An 11,384-nucleotide genomic window follows, 5' to 3' on the forward strand; every position below is an offset into this window, starting at 1 on the left:
AAAATTGGATAGTCTAGGTTTTAATGTGAAACGAAAGTATTTACATAGCCTTAGTGACAAATAGATTATTGCTTAATGCTGATTTTGTGTTGATTTAATTAAGAAGTTAATTAGAGAACATAATATTTAGAACCTAAAAGATCTGAAAAGAGATGTTAATTTATAATCTGTCATTCACATTAAAATAAGGATAGCAATTAGGTATTAACATTGGTAACTTAACAACATGATTCACCTTCCTAATCTCTCATCTTGATTAATCTTCATACATTCTCTTTAATTTTCTGAGTAATTTTCTTTAAATTGCAAAATTATTGTTTTACCAAATAGAATCATAAGTATAGTTTAGTAGTACTTAATCCAATTTCCTGTGGTTCGACCACACTTGCGTGAGACACTACTTGATTGCGTATACTTGCGTAGTAAACATAAAATTCGTAACAGAGTTTATTGTAAAAAATTTATAATTGGGCTGAGATACAAAATTACCTTAAGTTTAGAAATTAAGTTAGTAAATGTCAATTTTTTAAAAAAATTAACAAAATGGTCAAATATATTGAATTAGCTAATAAAAATTATAAAAATACATTTACTACATATTAATTTTTTTACAAAAATTATATAATAATAAATTAAGTTATATAAATTTTTTAATTTTGCATATTGATATATTGTAACAAAAATGAATAAATCTATTAGATCATAAATATATAAAGCAATATTTGATATATCGTATCACTAAAAATAATATACAGTTGTAATAAAATTATATACCACAAAGAAATTATAACAATATTAAACCTATAGTATATTAATACTCAAAATATATATCATCCTAACAAAATTATATGTACCACTATTAAAATATATATACCATACCAATAAATTTATATATAATAAAATAGAAACTAAACACTATCTTAAATAAATGATATACTATAAACAACAAAACATATACCGTACAACAAAATATATATACCTACAATAAAAAATAAAATAATATTATATAATATTATTAAAAAAAATTGTACATACCATATTAACAAATTTATATACAACCATAAAATAATTATACCATACTTACAAAATTATATACCATCTTTATATATAATAAAATAAAAACTAAACATAATCTAAAATAAAATGATATATATCCCATTCTTTGAACTATTTCAAGTTGACGGTGAAAGTTTTCAAACTTTCCGATACTGATGCTTTTAGTGAACAAGTTTGCAGCTTGCTCATTTGTCTTTAGTTGTTTCATTACAATCTCGTCTTGTAGAACTTTCTCTCAAAGAAAATGACACTGCAGTTCCACGTGTTTAATCCTTGCATGAAAGAGTGGATGTTTCGCCAAACGAAATGGTTATTGGTTGTCACAATACAACGATATTGCATAATCTATTAGTCGGTGGAAATCTTTCATTAGTTGTAACAACCGAGTACTCTCTTGAGTTGTCATTGATGTTGATCAATATTCTGCTTCGGTTGTTGACAAAGACATTGTCGGTTGTCTTTTACTACACCAAGAAATCGTTCTAGATCCAAGCATAAACATATACCTTGTTGGTTTTATGGTATTAAAGTATATACAAATCAAAATAAAAGTATTTGATTATCATTGTACCATATCATTAGGATCACCATATGTTTATACATTATATTTGAAAGTAAATAAACAAAAATATCGTTTACCCCTTGAAGCCTATTAGGGTATCCTCAAGTCTTTTCGTATGTTGTATACTTAGTTGATCTCAAAATACTCACACTATAGTCTTCTAAATCTTCCACCACACACAAGGATTAGTGTGGGCTAGTAGGATAAAGTGTATGCAAAGTTCTTATTGAAATTCTCAACACATGAGCAAGAACTATTCTTTAGTGATGATGAAGAGAAAAGATTGATCAGATTAATCTTTTTTAGGCTTACAAAAAATAATACCTTTTTTTTAGTTTTTTTTGGTTAATACGATATATGTATATAAAAACCAATAAAGGCTTTATTTAATTACTTATTTAAATTCAAATCATTTATTAAATCATATTTAATTATTTGAATAAATAATTTGTTATAGATATTTATTTCTTATATTTGACTGCGGAAATCTCTCAACTACCTTGAGAGAATATCTTAACTAACAAAAATATCCATAACTACTTTGCAAATTCAAATTTAAATAAATATTTATATTTTAAATTAATTAATTAGTTAATCCAAAAACAAATCTAGTGGGGATAACCCTATATGATAGGCACCTATCACCGTGTCAGGGCACAGTAATAGTGGCACCACCTATGTCTTAACAAGACATTGGTGGTGCCTTTTGTCCAGAAAACTTTGTCTTTTCTCCAATTTATTTAATTAATAAATTTGAAAAATAAATAGTTACTGTTTTGACAAATTGAAATAGCTTTTTCCGAACTTCCATATAGAACTTTTATTCCCTACCCTTGATAGTGTTTCAAGGTGGCGATCCGGAGACTATGTACCTATAATTCTAATCTCCAATAAACTAGATTATTTATTCAATCTCATCAATCAAATAATCATATTTATTAATTCCATGATTACTCGAGTGTAAATATGAAATTGAACTCTTAGTAATTGTAGAATTATATTTACTGAGTTTTACTGTAAAGTCCATTGATATAATCAATTCCAATGATTAACTCTCCTTGTGTCGGCTAGTAATTAGTTTTGGTCAAATTACCGTTTTACCCTTCTAATTACTTCTTTATCCTTTAGTATCGTTAATTCACTAGTGAAAGTATAATTCAGATCCAATCTAAATTTGTGCACAACATTTTCAGTTCTAGAATTAACACTTAAAGGGAACCAACATTCGATCCATTAGGAAAGTCAGAATTCCATAATTTTAAATCATGTTCCTAGCCATCCACATTATTATATTCCCAAAACAAACATTATAAGAATCATCTTCTATGAAAAAATTTAATGAGTGAACCAAAAAAACTAATAACATGAACAGGACTTCATGATTACTCAGGATTCAGGCTGATCTACTATTAATCATCTTTATGATATGAATTAGGTCTTTATAATAAACGACATGTTTGATAAAGACAACTTAATTACATATCGATCATTGTCATATATAATCTCTATTATATCGGCACATTCACTTAGATGTCATACTATACTTTGAATCTAGATTGCTTGCACCGAATAATAGGCATCAGTGAACGGTATTAGTAACCGTTGATTAAAAATTTAAAAACTTTAATATGTTGCTGGCTATTTTATTCATGGCTAAGTGATCTTAATTCTCCGTACAATACAAGTCACAGCATCATGTATGAATAAGGAATTTTTTGAAATTTATATATAAATTATTCAATATTAAATATTAATAATTTAACATTTAAGCAGATATGAAAATGTTCAACTCTTATTTATAAACAGAAATATATTTACAGGATTTTCAGGACATAGACCCTAACTGTAACGCCCTAATGCTAAGGCACGCTACAGTGCTTTTTCAATTATTGTGCAATCTTTGCTAATCAAAGAAATTTCTCGAAAAACGTGTCAAATTAAAACTTTTGCTTTAGATATTAAACTTTGTAATATAATATAATATAATATTTACAAATTCCAAGATCCCGTTTTTAAACTTTGTAAAATTTACTTTTCAAACTATACATTCAAAATATACAAGTTCTAGGTCGAACATCGACTTTCAAAATACAACTCCCAGATGTCCCGAGACCGAACACTCCAGGTCGCGCCGCTCGACATGTACAATCTCACCCGAGCTCAGGTTCACTCCTGTTCAGCCTTCGCATTTCCTTTACCTACACATAGAAGCAGAAACTGTGAGTCAACAGACTCAGTAAGAAATACATATAACATACCATATAATTTCCGACCTGTAAATAGGCGCCCATACACCTATTTACAGGGCTTAATGTTAAATGCTAAAATACTACATATTTTATAGTGTAAAAATACAAAATAAAATTAATTCTTTTTAATATTTTCATGAAATTAATACAATATATTTTTATATTGAAAATATTTTATTTAAGATTAATTTTATCTTTGTTTATAAATAATAATAGTATTTATGGCATAATTGAGAAAAAGAAATAAAAAGTTAAGAAAATGCATTGTTTTTATTTAAAGAAATACAAATTAATTAAATTTTAAATAAATATTTTCATGAAAATTATTGTGATATATTTTAAATTGAAAATATTTTGTTTGGATTTAATTTTGTTTGTGTTTGATTGAGAAAATAGCATTTGTGAAAAGAGTGGAAAAGAAATAAAAAGATGATAAAAATGTGGCCCAAGCACATAAAAAAATGGCATTTTTTGAAGCACAAACAAAGGTCCAGCCCAATAGGCCCAACCGGCCCTTTTTGCATTCCAAGGGACAGCCCCGCCACGTGGCGGGCTGTCATTCGTGCGGCAGAAGCATAAAGGAGCAGCAACTCCTTTTTCCCTCTCCCTCCCTCACGCGCGCGTGAAGCGCACGGCCCGTCCTGGGCCTTTCGTTTGCTCCACTTGCCAGCCACGCGGCTGGCTCTCCTTCGGTCCGGCACCCCAACAACACACCAAAAGTCAAACTTGCTCCACTTTCAGCCAATAAGAGCGAGACACGTGTCCAATGACACAACAAATTCAGCCAACACCACCTTTCTCCACTTGCCACGTGTCCACATGCAACCAATCCGACAGTGACACATGGCAGCTCCGGATTAGTTTATTTTATTTGCAAAATTACCCACATGCAATTTGTAATAAGTTTAATTGCGCATTAGTCCTTTTACCCTTCTATAAATAGAAGCTTAGGTTTTTAGAATTCAGTTACGGTTTCAAAGTTTCAGACAGAAAAATCCAGAGAAAACGCTCAGTTAGTTTACCGCTTTTCTTAGTTAATTTTCTTATGGGTTTCTAAGTTCCCTTATTATTAAGGTGGACGATGAAACTTAGTGTATTTAATTAAGTATTTATTTTTATTTTGATTCTCAGTACAATATATGCTTATGATTTTCGCTTCTTAAAATAATTTTCTTTCATCTTTAATATCACGTATTTTTGATAGTTAGAAATTATTAATGCTTGGTTCTACATTTTATTAAAAATAATATTCTTTGATTTTTTTGTATTTACATTAAATTGTTTCACATTTAATGCTTAGAAGTTATAATTTTAAAGCGAAGGAAAATCTATTTTTTTATTAGAAAATAATTGGTTTGATTACTGGTTAAATTATGAGAATCAATATAAACATAAATATTTTTATATACACTTAAGTGGATTCTGAACCCTTAATAATATCCCAAATATTACTGAAAATATCTGTTACTGTCATTTTTATCATTTAAACACTTTATTTTATTTTGTTACCAAAAACCTCACCATTTTCGGAACTAGATTAGAGTTTTATTAGCTTAGATTAAATAAGTATTTTCTTCGATTTCACGCAATTCCCATGGGTTCGACCTCGTTCTTCACAATCTCCATACTACAATAAAGATTCGTGCGCTTGCGAGTTGATAAATGTAAAACGTACCATTTTGGTATACAACAAGTTTTTGGCGCCGTTGTCGGGGAACTGCAAGAAGAAAAACTACTTTAATTCAGGTTGGTATAATTCTTCTACTAGTTATTATATTATATATTACGTTTCTTAATAACAAAGTAAAACATATATATAAAGTTATTATTATTATTATTATTATTATTATTATTATTATTATTATTATTATTATTATCAGTAAAAACGTAAACTGATATATATATAAAATTTATTATATATTATTATTATATATAATATTAATATATTATTATATATTATTTATTATTATATACATTACTTAATTATTAAGAAAAGTATATTATTATTATAATTATATATAATAAAGTATATATTATAAATTATAATTAATATTAATATTTATATTTTAGTTAAATATATACATATTATTTATTTCCCACTATATTTTAAATTCTGTCTTTATTTCTGCACATATATTAATATTAGTATTTATATTTCTGTCAAATATATACATATTATTTATTTCCCGCTATATTTTAAATTCAGTCTTTATTTACGCAATTATATGGTAGGCACCGCCTCCTAATTTTTTCATGTTATTTTAATTTTTGTGATACTTGGTGTATGATTCGCTGGGAACGAAATTCTAAAAATCGTTTGGTAAAAAGAAAATTATTGTGGGTTGAAATTAAAAGTGAAAATTCTGACATCATGGAACCAAATCAAGTAAATGTGGAAGAAAAAACTCTTATTGATCATTTTTCTCCCATTTCTGCTAATCCACCATCATGCATTATTTTTCCTGAAACAAATGCTACACATTTTGAGCTGAAACCTTCCATAATTCAACTTTTGCCATCTTTTTATGGGTTAGGTAAAGAGGATCCATACATGCATGTAAAAGATTTTTTAGAAATTTGCTCTACTTTTAGATTTCAAAATTTTTCTGATGAATCTGTTAGGCTTAGACTTTTTCCATTCTCATTAAAAGATAAGTCTAAAGCCTGGTTAAATTCACTCCCAGCCCGCTCCATTTCTACTTGGGATGAATTAGTTAATAAATTTTTGTCCAAATTTTTTCCCATGTCTAAAACGGATAATATTAGGAGAGAAATCTCCGAATTTTATCAGAAAGATCACGAAGAATTTTATGAATGTTGGGAAAGATTTAAAGATTTATTGCTAAAATGTCCACACCATGGTTTTGAAAAATGGAGATTGGTAAAATACTTTTATGATGGATTATCTCTCTCAAACCGACAAATGGTACAATCAATGCACACTAGAAAATTTTTGCAATTTAGAGGGGATGAGGCTTGGGAGTCTCTTGAGAATCTTTCTGTAAATTCTCAACAGTGGAATTGCCAAGATCCTAGATCGAAAGCTTCCAACACACCTAAGAGAGGTGGAATTTACGATGTCAAAGATGACGTAGATATTAAAACATCATTAGCAAATCTAACTAGGAGAGTTGAAGCTATGTCATTAAGTCAATCCATGAATACTCCTATACATAGGAATGAAATTTGTTCCTTATGCTATAGTACAAGTCATAGTGCCCAGTCATGTCCATCATTGCCTATATACCAAGAGGCATTTTCTGAAGAAGTGAACGCTCTTCAAACTTATGGGAAATCATCTGATAGCCCATTTTCTCAATCCTACAATCCAAATTGGAGAAATCATCCAAATTTTTCATGGAGACAGAACCAGCCTCCAATGAATCAAGGGCACCAGTACAACACGCCCAATCATAGTCAAGCCCAACCTAATATGCCATATCCTCAACAACAAAGAAAACCATCTTTAGAGGATACACTACAACAGTTTATGCAAACCACCCAACAAGCTTTACACACAAATTCTCAATCCCTATTAAAGCTTGAAACACAAATGGGTCAGCTTGCTATTGCTGTAGCTGAAAGGGAAAAGGGAAAACTTCCCAGTCAACCCATTCTAAATCCAAAGAGTCAGTACGAGGTAAGTACATCTAGACCTACTGAAGAAGCTAAATCAATTTCTATCCTTAGGTCTGGAAAAATTATTGAAAAACCTGATTACATACCTCAAACTGATGCTGAAATAAACAAAGACTCATTGAAAGAAAATGAAAAGAGTCAGCCTGAAAGTTCACATTCCAAAGACTCGGTTGAAGAATCGAGTCAAACTTTACCGTTCATTCCAAAAGCTCCATTCCCACAAAGATTGCTCCCGATCAAAAGAGGTAGTCAGTATGGTGACATCTTAGAGGTATTCAAACAAGTAAGTATAAATATCCCTTTCTTAGATGCCATTAAGCAAATACCTGCCTACTCTAAATTCTTGAAAGATTTGTGTACTGCAAAAAGAAACACAAATGTTCCGAAAAAGGCATTTTTAACGGAACAAGTCAGCTCCATAATTCAATATAAAAGTCTTGTTAAACACAAAGATCCGGGGTGTCCCACCATTCCTTGTATTATTGGTGATCATGTGATTAACAAAGCTTTACTTGATTTAGGAGCTAGTGTGAATTTATTGCCTTATTCTGTTTATAAGCAACTTGGTCTAGGGGAACTGAAACCAACATCTATGACACTTCAGTTAGCTGATCGTTTGGTGAAAATTCCTAGAGGTGTCATAGAAGATGTTTTGATTAAGGTAGATAAATTTTATTTTCCTGTTGATTTCATTGTTCTTGATACTCATTTTGTTGAAGACATAAGTGCTCAAATTCCGATCATTTTGGGTAGACCATTTTTAGCCACATCAAATGCAATCATCAACTGTCGTAATGGTGTTCTTAAATTATCATTTGGAAATATGACTGTTGAGTTGAATGTTTTTAATGTTGCTAATAAATCTGTTGATTGCGATGATGTATATGAGGTAAATTTTATTGATTCTGTCACACAAGATTTCATGCTAAACAAAGATAATTCTTTTGAAAATTGTGTAAGTCATTTTGGTATGAATTTTGAAAGTTCTTTTGATAGTGTAAATTCTTTGTTAGAGTCTACACCATTGATAAACACAGAAGAGTGGAACACCAAAGTTGAGTCAATTGAACCCTTTCGCCAATTAGAATCACAGTCACTCCCTGAACTACCAAAGTTAGATCTAAAGGTTTTACCTGAAGATCTAAAATATGCATTCCTAGGAGAGTCAGAAACCTTCCCTGTTATCATCGCATCTGCGTTAGACAAGAAACAAGAAGAGAAATTGGTACAAGTTCTTAAGAGTCACAAAGAAGCCATAGGGTGGACCATGGCTGACATCAAAGGAATTAGTCCTTCGGTGTGCATGCATCGAATCCATTTAGAAAAAAATGCAAAGCCATCCCGTGAGTGTCAAAGAAGGTTAAATCCAAATATGAAAGAAGTAGTGAGAGATGAAATACTTAAAACATTAGATGTGGGTATTATATACCCAATTTCTGATAGTTCATGGGTCAGTCTGATCCATGTTGTTCCTAAGAAGTCTGGAATTACTGTAGTCAAGAATGCAAACGATGAATTAATCCCCACTAAAATCCAAACTGGATGGAGAGTGTGCATTGACTACATAAAACTGAATAGCCTCACCAGAAAAGACCATTTCCCATTACCCTTCATTGATCAAATGCTTGAAAGATTAGCTGGTCACGAGTACTACTGTTTTCTCGATGGTTACTCGGGATACAACCAAATCCCGATAGCACCCGAGGATCAAGAAAAGACCACCTTCACATGTCCTTATGGAACATTTGCTTATCGACGCATGTCTTTTGGCTTATGCAATGCACCTGCGACGTTTCAAAGGTGTATGATTGCAATTTTTTCTGATATGGTTGAACATTTTTTGGAAATCTTTATGGATGATTTTTCTATTTATGGATCTTCTTTTGATGAATGTTTACACCACCTGTCTCTTGTCTTGATTCGTTGTAAAGAAAAGAATTTAGTGCTAAATTGGGAAAAATGTCATTTTATGGTAAAACGTGGAATTGTCTTAGGACATGTGATTTCATCTGAGGGAATAGAAGTTGACAAAGCTAAAGTTGATCTTATTTCAAAACTTCCACCACCTAAAACTGTGAAAGAAATTAGATCATTCTTAGGTCACGCCGGTTTCTACCGGAGATTCATAAAAGACTTTAGCAAAATTTCACGGCCTCTGTGCCATTTACTTGGAAAAGATAATGCATTTGTTTTTTATCATGATTGTCATATTGCTTTTGAGAAATTGAAAACTATGCTAACTACTGCACCCATTATTCAACCTCCTGATTGGAACCTTCCTTTTGAAATAATGTGTGATGCTTCTGATTATGCTATAGGAGCTGTCTTAGGGCAAAGAATTGATAAAATACCACATGTTATTTCCTACTCTAGCAAAACTCTAAATGATGCTCAATTAAATTATTCCACAACTGAGAAAGAATTGCTTGCTGTAGTCTTTGCCTTAGAAAAGTTTAGGTCTTATCTGTTAGGATCTAAAATAATTGTTTATTCTGATCATGCTGCTTTAAGATATCTTTTGTCAAAGAAAGATGCAAAATCACGTTTAATCCGTTGGATACTTCTTTTACAAGAGTTTGATCTAGAAATTCGTGATAAAAAGGGGTCTGAAAATGTTGTTGCTGATCATTTATCTAGGCTAGTTATTGAAACTAGTAAAGAGCCTACCCCTATCACCGAAACTTTTCCTGATGAACAATTGATGCATGTTTCTTCTCTGCCTTGGTATGCTGACATTGTGAATTATCTTGTTACTGGTGAAATACCATCTCACTGGTCTAAACAAGATAAAAATAAATTTTATTCTGAGGTGAAAAATTTTATCTGGGATGATCCATACTTGTTTAAATATTGTCCTGATCAGATAGTACACAGATGTATCCCGAATTGTGATCAAACTAAAATCATATCTTTTTGTCATGATCATGCCTGTGGAGGCCATTTCAGTAGTAAAAAGACTGCTGCAAAAATTTTACAATGTGGTTTTTATTGGCCCACAATTTTTCGTGATACATATGCATACTGTAAAGCCTGTGAACGTTGTCAAAAGTTAGGAAGTCTGTCTAGAAGAAACATGATGCCTTTAAACCCTATTCTTATTATTGATGTATTTGATGTTTGGGGTATTGATTTTATGGGACCTTTTCCTAACTCGTTTGGAAATTTGTATATTCTTGTTGGAGTTGATTATGTTTCAAAATGGGTCGAAGCTGTTGCATGTCACACAAACGACCACAAAGTGGTGGTTCGTTTCTTGAAAGAAAATATTTTTTCCCGTTTTGGCACACCACGTGCTATCATTAGTGATGGAGGTACACATTTTTGTAATAAGCCATTTGCACATCTCATGAAAAATTATGGCATTACACACAAAGTCACTACACCATATCATCCTCAAACTAGTGGTCAAGTTGAAATCTCCAATAGGGAAATAAAGCACATCCTAGAAAAAACAGTCAACCCAACTAGGAAAGATTGGTCCCTGAGACTAACTGATGCTTTATGGGCATATCGTACTGCATACAAAACTCCCATTGGAATGTCACCTTACCGCCTAGTGTATGGAAAAGCCTGTCATTTACCTGTAGAGTTAGAGCATAGAGCCTTTTGGGCAATTAAACAACTGAATTTTGCTCTAGACAAAGCGGGAGAGAAAAGAAAGCTCCAATTAAATGAATTGGAAGAACTGAGAAACGATGCTTACGATTGTGCAAAAAGTTACAAAGAACGTACAAAGTTGTATCATGATAAGAACATCTTGCGAAAAGATTTCTCCACTGGTCAGAAAGTTCTTTTATACAACTCTCGCCTTCATCTGTTTCCCGGTAAGTTACGTTCTAAATGGACTGGTCCATTTACTGTTCGTACTGTTTTTCCTC

At 31.2% G+C, this 11,384-nt stretch overlaps 1 non-coding gene across 1 annotated transcript; it reads right to left on the reverse strand.

Moving 5' to 3' along the window:
- Positions 1 to 6,625: 6,625 nt before the first annotated feature.
- LOC133036360 (small nucleolar RNA R71) lies at positions 6,626 to 6,732 on the reverse strand. Its single transcript, XR_009687017.1, has one exon. It is a non-coding gene; the product is annotated as a small nucleolar RNA R71 (small nucleolar RNA).
- Between the last annotated feature and the right edge of the window lie 4,652 nt (positions 6,733 to 11,384).

Source organism: Cannabis sativa, chromosome 3, assembly GCF_029168945.1.
Source record: "Cannabis sativa cultivar Pink pepper isolate KNU-18-1 chromosome 3, ASM2916894v1, whole genome shotgun sequence".
NCBI classification, from domain to species: Eukaryota; Viridiplantae; Streptophyta; class Magnoliopsida; order Rosales; family Cannabaceae; genus Cannabis; species Cannabis sativa.